Here is an 18,793-nt window from a genome sequence, read left to right as displayed (position 1 = left end):
TCAGTATGTTGTGAAATGAGAACACAGATCCTACAGTACGTTGTGAAATGAGAACACAGACCCTACAGTATGATGTGAAATGAGAACACAGAGCCTACAGTATGTTGTGAAATGAGAACACAGACCCTACAGTACGATGTGAAATGAGAACACAGACCCTACAGTACGTTGTGAAATGAGAACACAGAGCCTACAGTGTGATGTGAAATGAGAACACAGAGTCTACAGTATGTTGTGAAATGAGAACACAGAGCCTACAGTATGATGTGAAATGAGAACACAGAGCCTACAGTATGTTGTGAAATGAGAACACAGACCCTAGAGTACGATGTGAAATGAGAACACAGACCCTACATTATGTTGTGAAATGAGAACACAGAGCCTACAGTATGATGTGAAATGAGAACACAGAGCCTACAGTATGTTGTGAAATGAGAACACAGAGCCTACAGTATGTTGTGAAATGAGAACACAGAGCTTACAGTATGTTGTGAAATGAGAACACAGAGCTTACAGTATGTTGTGAAATGAGAACACAGACCCTACACTATGTTGTGAAATAAGAACACAGTCCCTACAGTATGATGTGAAATGAGAACACAGAGCCTACAGTATGCTGTGAAATGAGAACACAGAGCCTACAGTATGTTGTGAAATGAGAACACAGAGCCTACAGTATGTTGTGAAATGAGAACACAGACCCTACAGTATGTTGTGAAATGAGAACACAGACCCTACAGTATGTTGTGAAATGAGAACACAGATCCTACAGTATGTTGTGAAATGAGAACACAGACCCTACAGTATGATGTGAAATGAGAACAGAGCCTACAGTATGTTGTGAAATGAGAACACAGACCCTACAGTACGATGTGAAATGAGAACACAGACCCTACAGTATGTTGTGAAATGAGAACACAGAGCCTACAGTATGATGTGAAATGAGAACACATAGCCTACAGTATGTTGTGAAATGAGAACACAGAGCCTACAGTATGATGTGAAATGAGAACACAGAGCCTACAGTATGTTGTGAAATGAGAACACAGAGCCTACAGTATGATGTGAAATGAGAACACAGAGCTTACAGTATGTTGTGAAATGAGAACACAGAGCCTACAGTATGTTGTGAAATGAGAACACAGAGCCTACAGTAGGTTGTGAAATGAGAACACAGAGCCTACAGTATGCTGTGAATTGAGAACACAGAGCCTACGGTATGTTGTGAAATGAGAACACAGAGCCTACAGTATGCTGTGAAATGAGAACACAGAGCCTACAGTATGTCATGAAATGAGAACACATACCCTACAGTATGTTGTGAAATGAGAACACAGAGCCTACAGTATGCTGTGAAATGAGAACACAGACCCTACAACGTGATGTAACTGTAAGTCCTTTTTTTTGGACCACAACTTTTGACAAACACATCTGTCCATAGCTCAATCTGTGCGACCCTCCGTTGAATTTAGAAACACTTCGAAAAAGATGAATGCCCCTGTTTTTAATAATTTTCTGATTAGATTAGAATTTCACTAGTCACATATACAGTGTTGCAGCTGTAATTACAGAGTACAGGGAAAATCTTAAACTCAGAACTCCAACAATGAAAGACAGAGATACTGAAAATCAACACAAGTCATAATAAAGAATATATATATAAAACATAAATAAAATGTACGAAGAATAACACTTAAATAAAAATAGAATACAAATAAAATATAGATCAAATATATCCAAAATATATAAAAATATAAATAACTAAAAATACACACTGTACACACACTAAGTCTCTTGATAAAATAGTCTCATTCTGTTTGTCACAGCCCTCACTCAGCCAATAGTCTCATTTTGTTTGTCACAGCCCTCACTCAGCCAATGGTCTCATTCTGTTTGTCACAGCCCTCACTCAGCCAATAGTATCATTCTGTTTGTTCAATGCCCTCACTCAGCCAATAGTCTCATTCTGTTTGTTCAAAGCCCTCACTCAGCCAATAGTATCATTCTGTTTGTTCAATGCCCTCACTCAGCCAATAGTCTCATTCTGTTTGTTCAATGCCCTCACTCAGCCAATAGTCTCATTCTGTTTGTCACAGCCCTCACTCAGCCAATAGTCTCATTCTGTTTCTCACAGCCCTCACTCAGCCAATAGTCTCATTCTGTTTGTCACAGCCCTCACTCAGCCAATAGTATCATTCTGTTTGTTCAATGCCCTCACTCAGCCAATAGTATCATTCTGTTTGTTCAATGCCCTCACTCAGCCAATAGTCTCATTCTGTTTGTTCAAATCCCTCACTCAGCCAATAGTCTCATTCTGTTTGTTCAAATCCCTCACTCAGCCAATAGTCTCATTCTGTTTGTTCAATGCCCTCACTCAGCCAATAGTCTCATTCTGTTTGTCAAAGCCCTCACTCAGCCAATAGTCTCATTCTGTTTGTTCAATGCCCTCACTCAGCCAATAGTCTCATTCTGTTTGTTCAATGCCCTCACTCAGCCAATAGTATCATTCTGTTTGTCACAGCCCTCACTCAGCCAATAGTCTCATTCTGTTTGTTCAATGCCCTCACTCAGCCAATAGTCTCATTCTGTTTGTTCAATGCCCTCACTCAGCCAATAGTATCATTCTGTTTGTCAAAGCCCTCACTCAGCCAATAGTCTCATTCTGTTTGTCACAGCCCTCACTCAGCCAATAGTCTCATTCTGTTTGTCACAGCCCTCACTCAGCCAATAGTCTCATTCTGTTTGTTCAATGCCCTCACTCAGCCAATAGTATCATTCTGTTTGTTCAATGCCCTCACTCAGCCAATAGTCTCATTCTGTTTGTTCAATGCCCTCACTCAGCCAATAGTATCATTCTGTTTGTTCAATGCCCTCACTCAGCCAATAGTCTCATTCTGTTTGTTCAATGCCCTCACTCAGCCAATAGTCTCATTCTGTTTGTTCAAAGCCCTCACTCAGCCAATAGTCTCATTCTGTTTGTTCAATGCCCTCACTCAGCCAATAGTCTCATTCTGTTTGTTCAATGCCCTCACTCAGCCAATAGTCTCATTCTGTTTGTTCAAATCCCTCACTCAGCCAATAGTCTCATTCTGTTTGTTCAAATCCCTCACTCAGCCAATAGTCTCATTCTGTTTGTCAAAGCCCTCACTCAGCCAATAGTCTCATTCTGTTTGTTCAATGCCCTCACTCAGCCATAGGTTAGCTAAGTAGCTTTTAATTGCTCACTGTAGTATCCTCTCTTTGAAAGTGACTTTAAATCCAATGTATTATTATAATTACTACAGACTCTTATTTTGTTGTCTCTCTCTGTCCAGTTTAATATGTGTCCTAAAAGCCAGTGTGTGTCCACTCTGGGCCACCGTACTGCCCTGTTCCACTGGGACCCCTGTAATGTCCTCCTCACAGACAGGGCAGTCAGAAGGACTGCATGATGTAGTATGTAGGACGTCAGTTGATTTGGTTATTTGTCCCACACACTCAAAGGTTTGTAGTCTTTAATGGACATGCTGTGGAGGAAAATACTGATGTCTAGGGTTCGTTCCCCAGTCAGGTGGCTGTATCAAAGATGGTGGATAGATACTGATGTCTAGGGTTCGTTCCACAGTCAGGTGGCTCTATCAAAGATGGTGGATAAATAAAGATGTCGAGGGTTCGTTCCCCAGTCAGGTGGCTCTATCAAAGATGGTGGATAAATAAAGATGTCTAGGGTTCGTTCCACAGTCAGGTGGCTCTATCAAAGATGGTGGATAAATACTGATGTCTAGGGTTCGTTCCCCAGTCAGGTGGCTGTATCAAAGATGGTGGATAAATAAAGATGTCTAGGGTTCGTTCCACAGTCAGGTGGCTCTATCAAAGATGGTGGATAAATAAAGATGTCTAGGGTTCGTTCCACAGTCAGGTGGCTCTATCAAAGATGGTGGATAAATACTGATGTCTAGGGTTCGTTCCACAGTCAGGTGGCTCTATCAAAGATGGTGGATAAATACTGATGTCTAGGGTTCGTTCCACAGTCAGGTGGCTGTATCAAAGATGGTGGATAAATAAAGATGTCTAGGGTTCGTTCCACAGTCAGGTGGCTCTATCAAAGATGGTGGATAAATACTGATGTCGAGGGTTCGTTCCACAGTCAGGTGACTCTATCAAAGATGGTGGATAAATACTGATGTCTAGGGTTCGTTCCACAGTCAGGTGGCTGTATCAAAGATGGTGGATAAATAAAGATGTCTAGGGTTCGTTCCACAGTCAGGTGGCTCTATCAAAGATGGTGGATAAATACTGATGTCTAGGGTTCGTTCCCCAGTCAGGTGGCTCTATCAAAGATGGTGGATAAATAAAGATGTCTAGGGTTCGTTCCCCAGTCAGGTGGCTCTATCAAAGATGGTGGATAAATAAAGATGTCTAGGGTTCGTTCCCCAGTCAGGTGGCTCTATCAAAGATGGTGGATAAATACTGATGTCTAGGGTTCGTTCCCCAGTCAGGTGGCTCTATCAAAGATGGTGGATAAATACTGATGTCGAGGGTTCGTTCCCCAGTCAGGTGGCTCTATCAAAGATGGTGGATAAATACTGATGTCTAGGGTTCGTTCCCCAGTCAGGTGGCTGTATCAAAGATGGTGGATAAATACTGATGTCTAGGGTTCGTTCCCCAGTCAGGTGGCTGTATCAAAGATGGTGGATAAATAAAGATGTCTAGGGTTCGTTCCCCAGTCAGGTGGCTCTATCAAAGATGGTGGATAAATACTGATGTCGAGGGTTCGTTCCACAGTCAGGTGGCTCTATCAAAGATGGTGGATAAATACTGATGTCTAGGGTTCGTTCCACAGTCAGGTGGCTGTATCAAAGATGGTGGATAAATAAAGATGTCTAGGGTTCGTTCCACAGTCAGGTGGCTCTATCAAAGATGGTGGATAAATACTGATGTCTAGGGTTCGTTCCCCAGTCAGGTGGCTCTATCAAAGATGGTGGATAAATAAAGATGTCTAGGGTTCGTTCCCCAGTCAGGTGGCTCTATCAAAGATGGTGGATAAATAAAGATGTCTAGGGTTCGTTCCCCAGTCAGGTGGCTCTATCAAAGATGGTGGATAAATACTGATGTCTAGGGTTCGTTCCCCAGTCAGGTGGCTCTATCAAAGATGGTGGATAAATACTGATGTCGAGGGTTCGTTCCCCAGTCAGGTGGCTCTATCAAAGATGGTGGATAAATACTGATGTCTAGGGTTCGTTCCCCAGTCAGGTGGCTGTATCAAAGATGGTGGATAAATACTGATGTCTAGGGTTCGTTCCCCAGTCAGGTGGCTGTATCAAAGATGGTGGATAAATAAAGATGTCTAGGGTTCGTTCCCCAGTCAGGTGGCTCTATCAAAGATGGTGGATAAATACTGATGTCGAGGTTCGTTCCACAGTCAGGTGGCTCTATCAAAGATGGTGGATAAATACTGATGTCTAGGGTTCGTTCCACAGTCAGGTGGCTGTATCAAAGATGGTGGATAAATAAAGATGTCTAGGGTTCGTTCCACAGTCAGGTGGCTCTATCAAAGATGGTGGATAAATACTGATGTCTAGGGTTCGTTCCCCAGTCAGGTGGCTCTATCAAAGATGGTGGATAAATAAAGATGTCTAGGGTTCGTTCCCCAGTCAGGTGGCTCTATCAAAGATGGTGGATAAATAAAGATGTCTAGGGTTCGTTCCACAGTCAGGTGGCTGTATCAAAGATGGTGGATAAATAAAGATGTCTAGGGTTCGTTCCACAGTCAGGTGGCTCTATCAAAGATGGTGGATAAATAAAGATGTCTAGGGTTCGTTCCCCAGTCAGGTGGCTCTATCAAAGATGGTGGATAAATAAAGATGTCTAGGGTTCGTTCCCCAGTCAGGTGGCTCTATCAAAGATGGTGGATAAATACTGATGTCTAGGGTTCGTTCCCCAGTCAGGTGGCTCTATCAAAGATGGTGGATAAATAAAGATGTCTAGGGTTCGTTCCCCAGTCAGGTGGCTCTATCAAAGATGGTGGATAAATAAAGATGTCGAGGGTTCGTTCCCCAGTCAGGTGGCTCTATCAAAGATGGTGGATAAATACTGATGTCTAGGGTTCGTTCCCCAGTCAGGTGGCTGTATCAAAGATGGTGGATAAATACTGATGTCTAGGGTTCGTTCCCCAGTCAGGTGGCTGTATCAAAGATGGTGGATAAATAAAGATGTCTAGGGTTCGTTCCCCAGTCAGGTGGCTGTATCAAAGATGGTGGATAAATACTGATGTCGAGGGTTCGTTCCACAGTCAGGTGGCTCTATCAAAGATGGTGGATAAATAAAGATGTCTAGGGTTCGTTCCCCAGTCAGGTGGCTGTATCAAAGATGGTGGATAAATACTGATGTCTAGGGTTCGTTCCCCAGTCAGGTGGCTCTATCAAAGATGGTGGATAAATACTGATGTCTAGGGTTCGTTCCCCAGTCAGGTGGCTCTATCAAAGATGGTGGATAAATACTGATGTCTAGGGTTCGTTCCACAGTCAGGTGGCTCTATCAAAGATGGTGGATAAATAAAGATGTCTAGGGTTCGTTCCCCAGTCAGGTGGCTCTATCAAAGATGGTGGATAAATACTGATGTCTAGGGTTCGTTCCACAGTCAGGTGGCTCTATCAAAGATGGTGGATAAATAAAGATGTCTAGGGTTCGTTCCCCAGTCAGGTGGCTGTATCAAAGATGGTGGATAAATACTGATGTCTAGGGTTCGTTCCCCAGTCAGGTGGCTGTATCAAAGATGGTGGATAAATAAAGATGTCTAGGGTTCGTTCCCCAGTCAGGTGGCTCTATCAAAGATGGTGGATAAATACTGATGTCTAGGGTTCGTTCCACAGTCAGGTGGCTGTATCAAAGATGGTGGATAAATACTGATGTCGAGGGTTCGTTCCCCAGTCAGGTGGCTCTATCAAAGATGGTGGATAAATACTGATGTCTAGGGTTCGTTCCCCAGTCAGGTGGCTGTATCAAAGATGGTTGATAAATACTGATGTCTAGGGTTCGTTCCCCAGTCAGGTGGCTGTATCAAAGATGGTGGATAAATACTGATGTCGAGGGTTCGTTCCCCAGTCAGGTGGCTGTATCAAAGATGGTGGATAAATACTGATGTCTAGGGTTCGTTCCCCATTCAGGTGGCTGTATCAAAGATGGTGGATAAATACTGATGTCTAGGGTTCGTTCCCCAGTCAGGTGGCTCTATCAAAGATGGTGGATAAATACTGATGTCTAGGGTTCGTTCCCCAGTCAGGTGGCTGTATCAAAGATGGTGGATAAATACTGATGTCTAGGGTTCGTTCCCCAGTCAGGTGGCTGTATCAAAGATGGTGGATAAATAAAGATGTCTAGGGTTCGTTCCCCAGTCAGGTGGCTGTATCAAAGATGGTGGATAAATACTGATGTCTAGGGTTCGTTCCACAGTCAGGTGGCTGTATCAAAGATGGTGGATAAATAAAGATGTCTAGGGTTCGTTCCCCAGTCAGGTGGCTCTATCAAAGATGGTGGATAAATACTGATGTCTAGGGTTCGTTCCACAGTCAGGTGGCTGTATCAAAGATGGTGGATAAATACTGATGTCGAGGGTTCGTTCCACAGTCAGGTGGCTCTATCAAAGATGGTGGATAAATAAAGATGTCTAGGGTTCGTTCCCCAGTCAGGTGGCTCTATCAAAGATGGTGGATAAATAAAGATGTCTAGGGTTCGTTCCCCAGTCAGGTGGCTCTATCAAAGATGGTGGATAAATACTGATGTCTAGGGTTCGTTCCACAGTCAGGTGGCTGTATCAAAGATGGTGGATAAATACTGATGTCGAGGGTTCGTTCCCCAGTCAGGTGGCTCTATCAAAGATGGTGGATAAATAAAGATGTCTAGGGTTCGTTCCCCAGTCAGGTGGCTCTATCAAAGATGGTGGATAAATAAAGATGTCTAGGGTTCGTTCCCCAGTCAGGTGGCTCTATCAAAGATGGTGGATAAATACTGATGTCTAGGGTTCGTTCCACAGTCAGGTGGCTCTATCAAAGATGGTGGTAAATAAAGATGTCTATGGTTCGTTCCCCAGTCAGGTGGCTCTATCAAAGATGGTGGATAAATACTGATGTCTAGGGTTCGTTCCCCAGTCAGGTGGCTCTATCAAAGATGGTGGATAAATAAAGATGTCTAGGGTTCGTTCCCCAGTCAGGTGGCTCTATCAAAGATGGTGGATAAATAAAGATGTCTAGGGTTCGTTCCCCAGTCAGGTGGCTCTATCAAAGATGGTGGATAAATAAAGATGTCTAGGGTTCGTTCCCCAGTCAGGTGGCTCTATCAAAGATGGTGGATAAATAAAGATGTCTAGGGTTCGTTCCCCAGTCAGGTGGCTCTATCAAAGATGGTGGATAAATAAAGATGTCTAGGGTTCGTTCCCCAGTCAGGTGGCTCTATCAAAGATGGTGGATAAATAAAGATGTCTAGGGTTCGTTCCACAGTCAGGTGGCTCTATCAAAGATGGTGGATAAATACTGATGTCTAGGGTTCGTTCCCCAGTCAGGTGGCTGTATCAAAGATGGTGGATAAATACTGATGTCTAGGGTTCGTTCCCCAGTCAGGTGGCTGTATCAAAGATGGTGGATAAATACTGATGTCTAGGGTTCGTTCCACAGTCAGGTGGCTCTATCAAAGATGGTGGATAAATACTGATGTCTAGGGTTCGTTCCCCAGTCAGGTGGCTGTATCAAAGATGGTGGATAAATAAAGATGTCTAGGGTCGTTCCACAGTCAGGTGGCTCTATCAAAGATGGTGGATAAATACTGATGTCTAGGGTTCGTTCCACAGTCAGGTGGCTCTATCAAAGATGGTGGATAAATAAAGATGTCTAGGGTTCGTTCCCCAGTCAGGTGGCTCTATCAAAGATGGTGGATAAATAAAGATGTCTAGGGTTCGTTCCACAGTCAGGTGGCTGTATCAAAGATGGTGGATAAATAAAGATGTCTAGGGTTCGTTCCCCAGTCAGGTGGCTGTATCAAAGATGGTGGATAAATAAAGATGTCTAGGGTTCGTTCCACAGTCAGGTGGCTCTATCAAAGATGGTGGATAAATAAAGATGTCTAGGGTTCGTTCCCCAGTCAGGTGGCTCTATCAAAGATGGTGGATAAATAAAGATGTCTAGGGTTCGTTCCACAGTCAGGTGGCTCTATCAAAGATGGTGGATAAATACTGATGTCTAGGGTTCGTTCCACAGTCAGGTGGCTGTATCAAAGATGGTGGATAAATAAAGATGTCTAGGGTTCGTTCCACAGTCAGGTGGCTCTATCAAAGATGGTGGATAAATACTGATGTCTAGGGTTCGTTCCCCAGTCAGGTGGCTCTATCAAAGATGGTGGATAAATAAAGATGTCTAGGGTTCGTTCCCCAGTCAGGTGGCTCTATCAAAGATGGTGGATAAATAAAGATGTCTAGGGTTCGTTCCACAGTCAGGTGGCTGTGTCAAAGATGGTGGATAAATAAAGATGTCTAGGGTTCGTTCCACAGTCAGGTGGCTCTATCAAAGATGGTGGATAAATAAAGATGTCTAGGGTTCGTTCCCCAGTCAGGTGGCTCTATCAAAGATGGTGGATAAATAAAGATGTCTAGGGTTCGTTCCCCAGTCAGGTGGCTCTATCAAAGATGGTGGATAAATACTGATGTCTAGGGTTCGTTCCCCAGTCAGGTGGCTCTATCAAAGATGGTGGATAAATAAAGATGTCTAGGGTTCGTTCCCCAGTCAGGTGGCTCTATCAAAGATGGTGGATAAATAAAGATGTCGAGGGTTCGTTCCCCAGTCAGGTGGCTCTATCAAAGATGGTGGATAAATACTGATGTCTAGGGTTCGTTCCCCAGTCAGGTGGCTGTATCAAAGATGGTGGATAAATACTGATGTCTAGGGTTCGTTCCCCAGTCAGGTGGCTGTATCAAAGATGGTGGATAAATAAAGATGTCTAGGGTTCGTTCCCCAGTCAGGTGGCTGTATCAAAGATGGTGGATAAATACTGATGTCGAGGGTTCGTTCCACAGTCAGGTGGCTCTATCAAAGATGGTGGATAAATAAAGATGTCTAGGGTTCGTTCCCCAGTCAGGTGGCTGTATCAAAGATGGTGGATAAATACTGATGTCTAGGGTTCGTTCCCCAGTCAGGTGGCTCTATCAAAGATGGTGGATAAATACTGATGTCTAGGGTTCGTTCCCCAGTCAGGTGGCTCTATCAAAGATGGTGGATAAATACTGATGTCTAGGGTTCGTTCCACAGTCAGGTGGCTCTATCAAAGATGGTGGATAAATAAAGATGTCTAGGGTTCGTTCCCCAGTCAGGTGGCTCTATCAAAGATGGTGGATAAATACTGATGTCTAGGGTTCGTTCCACAGTCAGGTGGCTCTATCAAAGATGGTGGATAAATAAAGATGTCTAGGGTTCGTTCCCCAGTCAGGTGGCTGTATCAAAGATGGTGGATAAATACTGATGTCTAGGGTTCGTTCCCCAGTCAGGTGGCTGTATCAAAGATGGTGGATAAATAAAGATGTCTAGGGTTCGTTCCCCAGTCAGGTGGCTCTATCAAAGATGGTGGATAAATACTGATGTCTAGGGTTCGTTCCACAGTCAGGTGGCTGTATCAAAGATGGTGGATAAATACTGATGTCGAGGGTTCGTTCCCCAGTCAGGTGGCTCTATCAAAGATGGTGGATAAATACTGATGTCTAGGGTTCGTTCCCCAGTCAGGTGGCTGTATCAAAGATGGTTGATAAATACTGATGTCTAGGGTTCGTTCCCCAGTCAGGTGGCTGTATCAAAGATGGTGGATAAATACTGATGTCGAGGGTTCGTTCCCCAGTCAGGTGGCTGTATCAAAGATGGTGGATAAATACTGATGTCTAGGGTTCGTTCCCCATTCAGGTGGCTGTATCAAAGATGGTGGATAAATACTGATGTCTAGGGTTCGTTCCCCAGTCAGGTGGCTCTATCAAAGATGGTGGATAAATACTGATGTCTAGGGTTCGTTCCCCAGTCAGGTGGCTGTATCAAAGATGGTGGATAAATACTGATGTCTAGGGTTCGTTCCCCAGTCAGGTGGCTGTATCAAAGATGGTGGATAAATAAAGATGTCTAGGGTTCGTTCCCCAGTCAGGTGGCTGTATCAAAGATGGTGGATAAATACTGATGTCTAGGGTTCGTTCCCCAGTCAGGTGGCTGTATCAAAGATGGTGGATAAATAAAGATGTCTAGGGTTCGTTCCCCAGTCAGGTGGCTCTATCAAAGATGGTGGATAAATACTGATGTCTAGGGTTCGTTCCACAGTCAGGTGGCTGTATCAAAGATGGTGGATAAATACTGATGTCGAGGGTTCGTTCCACAGTCAGGTGGCTCTATCAAAGATGGTGGATAAATAAAGATGTCTAGGGTTCGTTCCCCAGTCAGGTGGCTCTATCAAAGATGGTGGATAAATGAAGATGTCTAGGGTTCGTTCCCCAGTCAGGTGGCTCTATCAAAGATGGTGGATAAATACTGATGTCTAGGGTTCGTTCCACAGTCAGGTGGCTGTATCAAAGATGGTGGATAAATACTGATGTCGAGGGTTCGTTCCCCAGTCAGGTGGCTCTATCAAAGATGGTGGATAAATAAAGATGTCTAGGGTTCGTTCCCCAGTCAGGTGGCTCTATCAAAGATGGTGGATAAATAAAGATGTCTAGGGTTCGTTCCCCAGTCAGGTGGCTCTATCAAAGATGGTGGATAAATACTGATGTCTAGGGTTCGTTCCACAGTCAGGTGGCTCTATCAAAGATGGTGGTAAATAAAGATGTCTAGGGTTCGTTCCCCAGTCAGGTGGCTCTATCAAAGATGGTGGATAAATACTGATGTCTAGGGTTCGTTCCCCAGTCAGGTGGCTCTATCAAAGATGGTGGATAAATAAAGATGTCTAGGGTTCGTTCCCCAGTCAGGTGGCTCTATCAAAGATGGTGGATAAATAAAGATGTCTAGGGTTCGTTCCCCAGTCAGGTGGCTCTATCAAAGATGGTGGATAAATAAAGATGTCTAGGGTTCGTGCCCCAGTCTGGTGGCTCTATCAAAGATGGTGGATAAATACTGATGTCTAGGGTTCGTTCCCCAGTCAGGTGGCTCTATCAAAGATGGTGGATAAATAAAGATGTCTAGGGTTCGTTCCCCAGTCAGGTGGCTCTATCAAAGATGGTGGATAAATAAAGATGTCTAGGGTTCGTTCCCCAGTCAGGTGGCTCTATCAAAGATGGTGGATAAATAAAGATGTCTAGGGTTCGTTCCCCAGTCAGGTGGCTCTATCAAAGATGGTGGATAAATAAAGATGTCTAGGGTTCGTTCCACAGTCAGGTGGCTCTATCAAAGATGGTGGATAAATACTGATGTCTAGGGTTCGTTCCCCAGTCAGGTGGCTGTATCAAAGATGGTGGATAAATACTGATGTCTAGGGTTCGTTCCCCAGTCAGGTGGCTGTATCAAAGATGGTGGATAAATAAAGATGTCTAGGGTTCGTTCCCCAGTCAGGTGGCTGTATCAAAGATGGTGGATAAATAAAGATGTCTAGGGTTCGTTCCACAGTCAGGTGGCTCTATCAAAGATGGTGGATAAATACTGATGTCTAGGGTTCGTTCCACAGTCAGGTGGCTCTATCAAAGATGGAGGATAAATAAAGATGTCTAGGGTTCGTTCCCCAGTCAGGTGGCTCTATCAAAGATGGTGGATAAATAAAGATGTCTAGGGTTCGTTCCACAGTCAGGTGGCTGTATCAAAGATGGTGGATAAATAAAGATGTCTAGGGTTCGTTCCCCAGTCAGGTGGCTGTATCAAAGATGGTGGATAAATAAAGATGTCTAGGGTTCGTTCCACAGTCAGGTGGCTCTATCAAAGATGGTGGATAAATAAAGATGTCTAGGGTTCGTTCCCCAGTCAGGTGGCTCTATCAAAGATGGTGGATAAATAAAGATGTCTAGGGTTCGTTCCCCAGTCAGGTGGCTCTATCAAAGATGGTGGATAAATACTGATGTCTAGGGTTCGTTCCCCAGTCAGGTGGCTCTATCAAAGATGGTGGATAAATAAAGATGTCTAGGGTTCGTTCCCCAGTCAGGTGGCTCTATCAAAGATGGTGGATAAATAAAGATGTCGAGGTTCGTTCCCCAGTCAGGTGGCTCTATCAAAGATGGTGGATAAATACTGATGTCTAGGGTTCGTTCCCCAGTCAGGTGGCTGTATCAAAGATGGTGGATAAATACTGATGTCTAGGGTTCGTTCCCCAGTCAGGTGGCTGTATCAAAGATGGTGGATAAATAAAGATGTCTAGGGTTCGTTCCCCAGTCAGGTGGCTGTATCAAAGATGGTGGATAAATACTGATGTCGAGGTTCGTTCCACAGTCAGGTGGCTCTATCAAAGATGGTGGATAAATACTGATGTCTAGGGTTCGTTCCCCAGTCAGGTGGCTCTATCAAAGATGGTGGATAAATACTGATGTCTAGGGTTCGTTCCACAGTCAGGTGTCTCTATCAAAGATGGTGGATAAATAAAGATGTCTAGGGTTCGTTCCCCAGTCAGGTGGCTCTATCAAAGATGGTGGATAAATACTGATGTCTAGGGTTCGTTCCACAGTCAGGTGGCTCTATCAAAGATGGTGGATAAATAAAGATGTCTAGGGTTCGTTCCCCAGTCAGGTGGCTGTATCAAAGATGGTGGATAAATACTGATGTCTAGGGTTCGTTCCCCAGTCAGGTGGCTGTATCAAAGATGGTGGATGAATAAAGATGTCTAGGGTTCGTTCCCCAGTCAGGTGGCTCTATCAAAGATGGTGGATAAATACTGATGTCTAGGGTTCGTTCCACAGTCAGGTGGCTGTATCAAAGATGGTGGATAAATACTGATGTCGAGGGTTCGTTCCCCAGTCAGGTGGCTCTATCAAAGATGGTGGATAAATACTGATGTCTAGGGTTCGTTCCCCAGTCAGGTGGCTGTATCAAAGATGGTGGATAAATACTGATGTCTAGGGTTCGTTCCCCAGTCAGGTGGCTGTATCAAAGATGGTGGATAAATACTGATGTCGAGGGTTCGTTCCCCAGTCAGGTGGCTGTATCAAAGATGGTGGATAAATACTGATGTCTAGGGTTCGTTCCCCATTCAGGTGGCTGTATCAAAGATGGTGGATAAATACTGATGTCTAGGGTTCGTTCCCCAGTCAGGTGGCTCTATCAAAGATGGTGGATAAATACTGATGTCTAGGGTTCGTTCCCCAGTCAGGTGGCTGTATCAAAGATGGTGGATAAATACTGATGTCTAGGGTTCGTTCCCCAGTCAGGTGGCTGTATCAAAGATGGTGGATAAATAAAGATGTCTAGGGTTCGTTCCCCAGTCAGGTGGCTGTATCAAAGATGGTGGATAAATACTGATGTCTAGGGTTCGTTCCCCAGTCAGGTGGCTGTATCAAAGATGGTGGATAAATAAAGATGTCTAGGGTTCGTTCCCCAGTCAGGTGGCTCTATCAAAGATGGTGGATAAATACTGATGTCTAGGGTTCGTTCCACAGTCAGGTGGCTGTATCAAAGATGGTGGATAAATACTGATGTCGAGGGTTCGTTCCACAGTCAGGTGGCTCTATCAAAGATGGTGGATAAATAAAGATGTCTAGGGTTCGTTCCCCAGTCAGGTGACTCTATCAAAGATGGTGGATAAATAAAGATGTCTAGGGTTCGTTCCCCAGTCAGGTGGCTCTATCAAAGATGGTGGATAAATACTGATGTCTAGGGTTCGTTCCACAGTCAGGTGGCTGTATCAAAGATGGTGGATAAATACTGATGTCGAGGGTTCGTTCCCCAGTCAGGTGGCTCTATCAAAGATGGTGGATAAATAAAGATGTCTAGGGTTCGTTCCCCAGTCAGGTGGCTCTATCAAAGATGGTGGATAAATAAAGATGTCTAGGGTTCGTTCCCCAGTCAGGTGGCTCTATCAAAGATGGTGGATAAATACTGATGTCTAGGGTTCGTTCCACAGTCAGGTGGCTCTATCAAAGATGGTGGATAAATAAAGATGTCTAGGGTTCGTTCCCCAGTCAGGTGGCTCTATCAAAGATGGTGGATAAATACTGATGTCTAGGGTTCGTTCCCCAGTCAGGTGGCTCTATCAAAGATGGTGGATAAATAAAGATGTCTAGGGTTCGTTCCCCAGTCAGGTGGCTCTATCAAAGATGGTGGATAAATAAAGATGTCTAGGGTTCGTTCCCCAGTCAGGTGGCTCTATCAAAGATGGTGGATAAATAAAGATGTCTAGGGTTCGTTCCCCAGTCTGGTGGCTCTATCAAAGATGGTGGATAAATACTGATGTCTAGGGTTCGTTCCCCAGTCAGGTGGCTCTATCAAAGATGGTGGATAAATAAAGATGTCTAGGGTTCGTTCCCCAGTCAGGTGGCTCTATCAAAGATGGTGGATAAATAAAGATGTCTAGGGTTCGTTCCCCAGTCAGGTGGCTCTATCAAAGATGGTGGATAAATAAAGATGTCTAGGGTTCGTTCCCCAGTCAGGTGGCTGTATCAAAGATGGTGGATAAATACTGATGTCTAGGGTTCGTTCCACAGTCAGGTGGCTCTATCAAAGATGGTGGATAAATACTGATGTCTAGGGTTCGTTCCCCAGTCAGGTGGCTGTATCAAAGATGGTGGATAAATAAAGATGTCTAGGGTTCGTTCCACAGTCAGGTGGCTCTATCAAAGATGGTGGATAAATACTGATGTCTAGGGTTCGTTCCACAGTCAGGTGGCTCTATCAAAGATGGTGGATAAATAAAGATGTCTAGGGTTCGTTCCCCAGTCAGGTGGCTCTATCAAAGATGGTGGATAAATAAAGATGTCTAGGGTTCGTTCCACAGTCAGGTGGCTGTATCAAAGATGGTGGATAAATAAAGATGTCTAGGGTTCGTTCCCCAGTCAGGTGGCTCTATCAAAGATGGTGGATAAATAAAGATGTCTAGGGTTCGTTCCACAGTCAGGTGGCTGTATCAAAGATGGTGGATAAATAAAGATGTCTAGGGTTCGTTCCACAGTCAGGTGGCTCTATCAAAGATGGTGGATAAATAAAGATGTCTAGGGTTCGTTCCACAGTCAGGTGGCTCTATCAAAGATGGTGGATAAATAAAGATGTCTAGGGTTCGTTCCCCAGTCAGGTGGCTGTATCAAAGATGGTGGATAAATAAAGATGTCTAGGGTTCGTTCCCCAGTCAAGTGGCTGTATCAAAGATGGTGGATAAATAAAGATGTCTAGGGTTCGTTCCCCAGTCAGGTGGCTGTTTCAAAGATGGTGGATAAATAAAGATGTCGAGGGTTCGTTCCACAGTCAGGTGGCTGTATCAAAGATGGTGGATAAATACTGATGTCTAGGGTTCGTTCCACAGTCAGGTGGCTGTATCAAAGATGGTGGATAAATAAAGATGTCTAGGGTTCGTTCCCCAGTCAGGTGGCTCTATCAAAGATGGTGGATAAATAAAGATGTCTAGGGTTCGTTCCACAGTCAGGTGGCTCTATCAAAGATGGTGGATAAATAAAGATGTCTAGGGTTCGTTCCACAGTCAGGTGGCTCTATCAAAGATGGTGGATAAATAAAGATGTCTAGGGTTCGTTCCCCAGTCAGGTGGCTCTATCAAAGATGGTGGATAAATAAAGATGTCTAGGGTTCGTTCCCCAGTCAGGTGGCTCTATCAAAGATGGTGGATAAATAAAGATGTCTAGGGTTCGTTCCCCAGTCAGGTGGCTCTATCAAAGATGGTGGATAAATAAAGATGTCTAGGGTTCGTTCCCCAGTCAGGTGGCTGTATCAAAGATGGTGGATAAATAAAGATGTCTAGGGTTCGTTCCCCAGTCAGGTGGCTGTATCAAAGATGGTGGATAAATAAATATGTCCAGGGTTCGTTCCCCAGTCAGGTGGCTGTATCAAAGATGGTGGATAAATAAAGATGTCTAGGGTTCGTTCCACAGTCAGGTGGCTCTATCAAAGATGGTGGATAAATACTGATGTCTAGGGTTCGTTCCACAGTCAGGTGGCTCTATCAAAGATGGTGGATAAATAAAGATGTCTAGGGTTCGTTCCACAGTCAGGTGGCTCTATCAAAGATGGTGGATAAATAAAGATGTCTAGGGTTCGTTCCCCAGTCAGGTGGCTGTATCAAAGATGGTGGATAAATAAAGATGTCTAGGGTTCGTTCCCCAGTCAGGTGGCTCTATCAAAGATGGTGGATAAATAAAGATGTCTAGGGTTCGTTCCACAGTCAGGTGGCTGTATCAAAGATGGTGGATAAATAAAGATGTCTAGGGTTCGTTCCACAGTCAGGTGGCTGTATCAAAGATGGTGGATAAATAAAGATGTCTAGGGTTCGTTCCACAGTCAGGTGGCTCTATCAAAGATGGTGGATAAATAAAGATGTCTAGGGTTCGTTCCCCAGTCAGGTGGCTGTATCAAAGATGGTGGATAAATAAAGATGTCTAGGGTTCGTTCCCCAGTCAGGTGGCTGTATCAAAGATGGTGGATAAATAAAGATGTCTAGGGTTCGTTCCCCAGTCAGGTGGCTGTATCAAAGATGGTGGATAAATAAAGATGTCGAGGGTTCGTTCCACAGTCAGGTGGCTGTATCAAAGATGGTGGATAAATAAAGATGTCTAGGGTTCGTTCCACAGTCAGGTGGCTCTATCAAAGATGGTGGATAAATAAAGATGTCTAGGGTTCGTTCCCCAGTCAGGTGGCTGTATCAAAGATGGTGGATAAATAAAGATGTCTAGGGTTCGTTCCCCAGTCAGGTGGCTGTATCAAAGATGGTGGATAAATAAAGATGTCTAGGGTTCGTTCCCCAGTCAGGTGGCTGTATCAAAGATGGTGGATAAATAAAGATGTCGAGGGTTCGTTCCACAGTCAGGTGGCTGTATCAAAGATGGTGGATAAATAAAGATGTCTAGGGTTCGTTCCACAGTCTGGTGGCTCTATCAAAGATGGTGGATAAATAAAGATGTCTAGGGTTCGTTCCCCAGTCAGGTGGCTGTATCAAAGATGGTGGATAAATACTGATGTCGAGGGTTCGTTCCACAGTCAGGTGGCTCTATCAAAGATGGTGGATAAATACTGATGTCTAGGGTTCGTTCCCCAGTCAGGTGGCTCTATCAAAGATGGTGGATAAATACTGATGTCTAGGGTTCGTTCCACAGTCAGGTGTCTCTATCAAAGATGGTGGATAAATAAAGATGTCTAGGGTTCGTTCCCCAGTCAGGTGGCTCTATCAAAGATGGTGGATAAATACTGATGTCTAGGGTTCGTTCCACAGTCAGGTGGCTCTATCAAAGATGGTGGATAAATAAAGATGTCTAGGGTTCGTTCCCCAGTCAGGTGGCTGTATCAAAGATGGTGGATAAATACTGATGTCTAGGGTTCGTTCCCCAGTCAGGTGGCTGTATCAAAGATGGTGGATGAATAAAGATGTCTAGGGTTCGTTCCCCAGTCAGGTGGCTCTATCAAAGATGGTGGATAAATACTGATGTCTAGGGTTCGTTCCACAGTCAGGTGGCTGTATCAAAGATGGTGGATAAATACTGATGTCGAGGGTTCGTTCCCCAGTCAGGTGGCTCTATCAAAGATGGTGGATAAATACTGATGTCTAGGGTTCGTTCCCCAGTCAGGTGGCTGTATCAAAGATGGTGGATAAATACTGATGTCTAGGGTTCGTTCCCCAGTCAGGTGGCTGTATCAAAGATGGTGGATAAATACTGATGTCGAGGGTTCGTTCCCCA

Source organism: Oncorhynchus masou, chromosome 17 (genome assembly GCF_036934945.1).
Source record: "Oncorhynchus masou masou isolate Uvic2021 chromosome 17, UVic_Omas_1.1, whole genome shotgun sequence".
NCBI classification, from domain to species: domain Eukaryota; kingdom Metazoa; phylum Chordata; class Actinopteri; order Salmoniformes; family Salmonidae; genus Oncorhynchus; species Oncorhynchus masou.
This window is presented reverse-complemented; position numbering follows the sequence as displayed.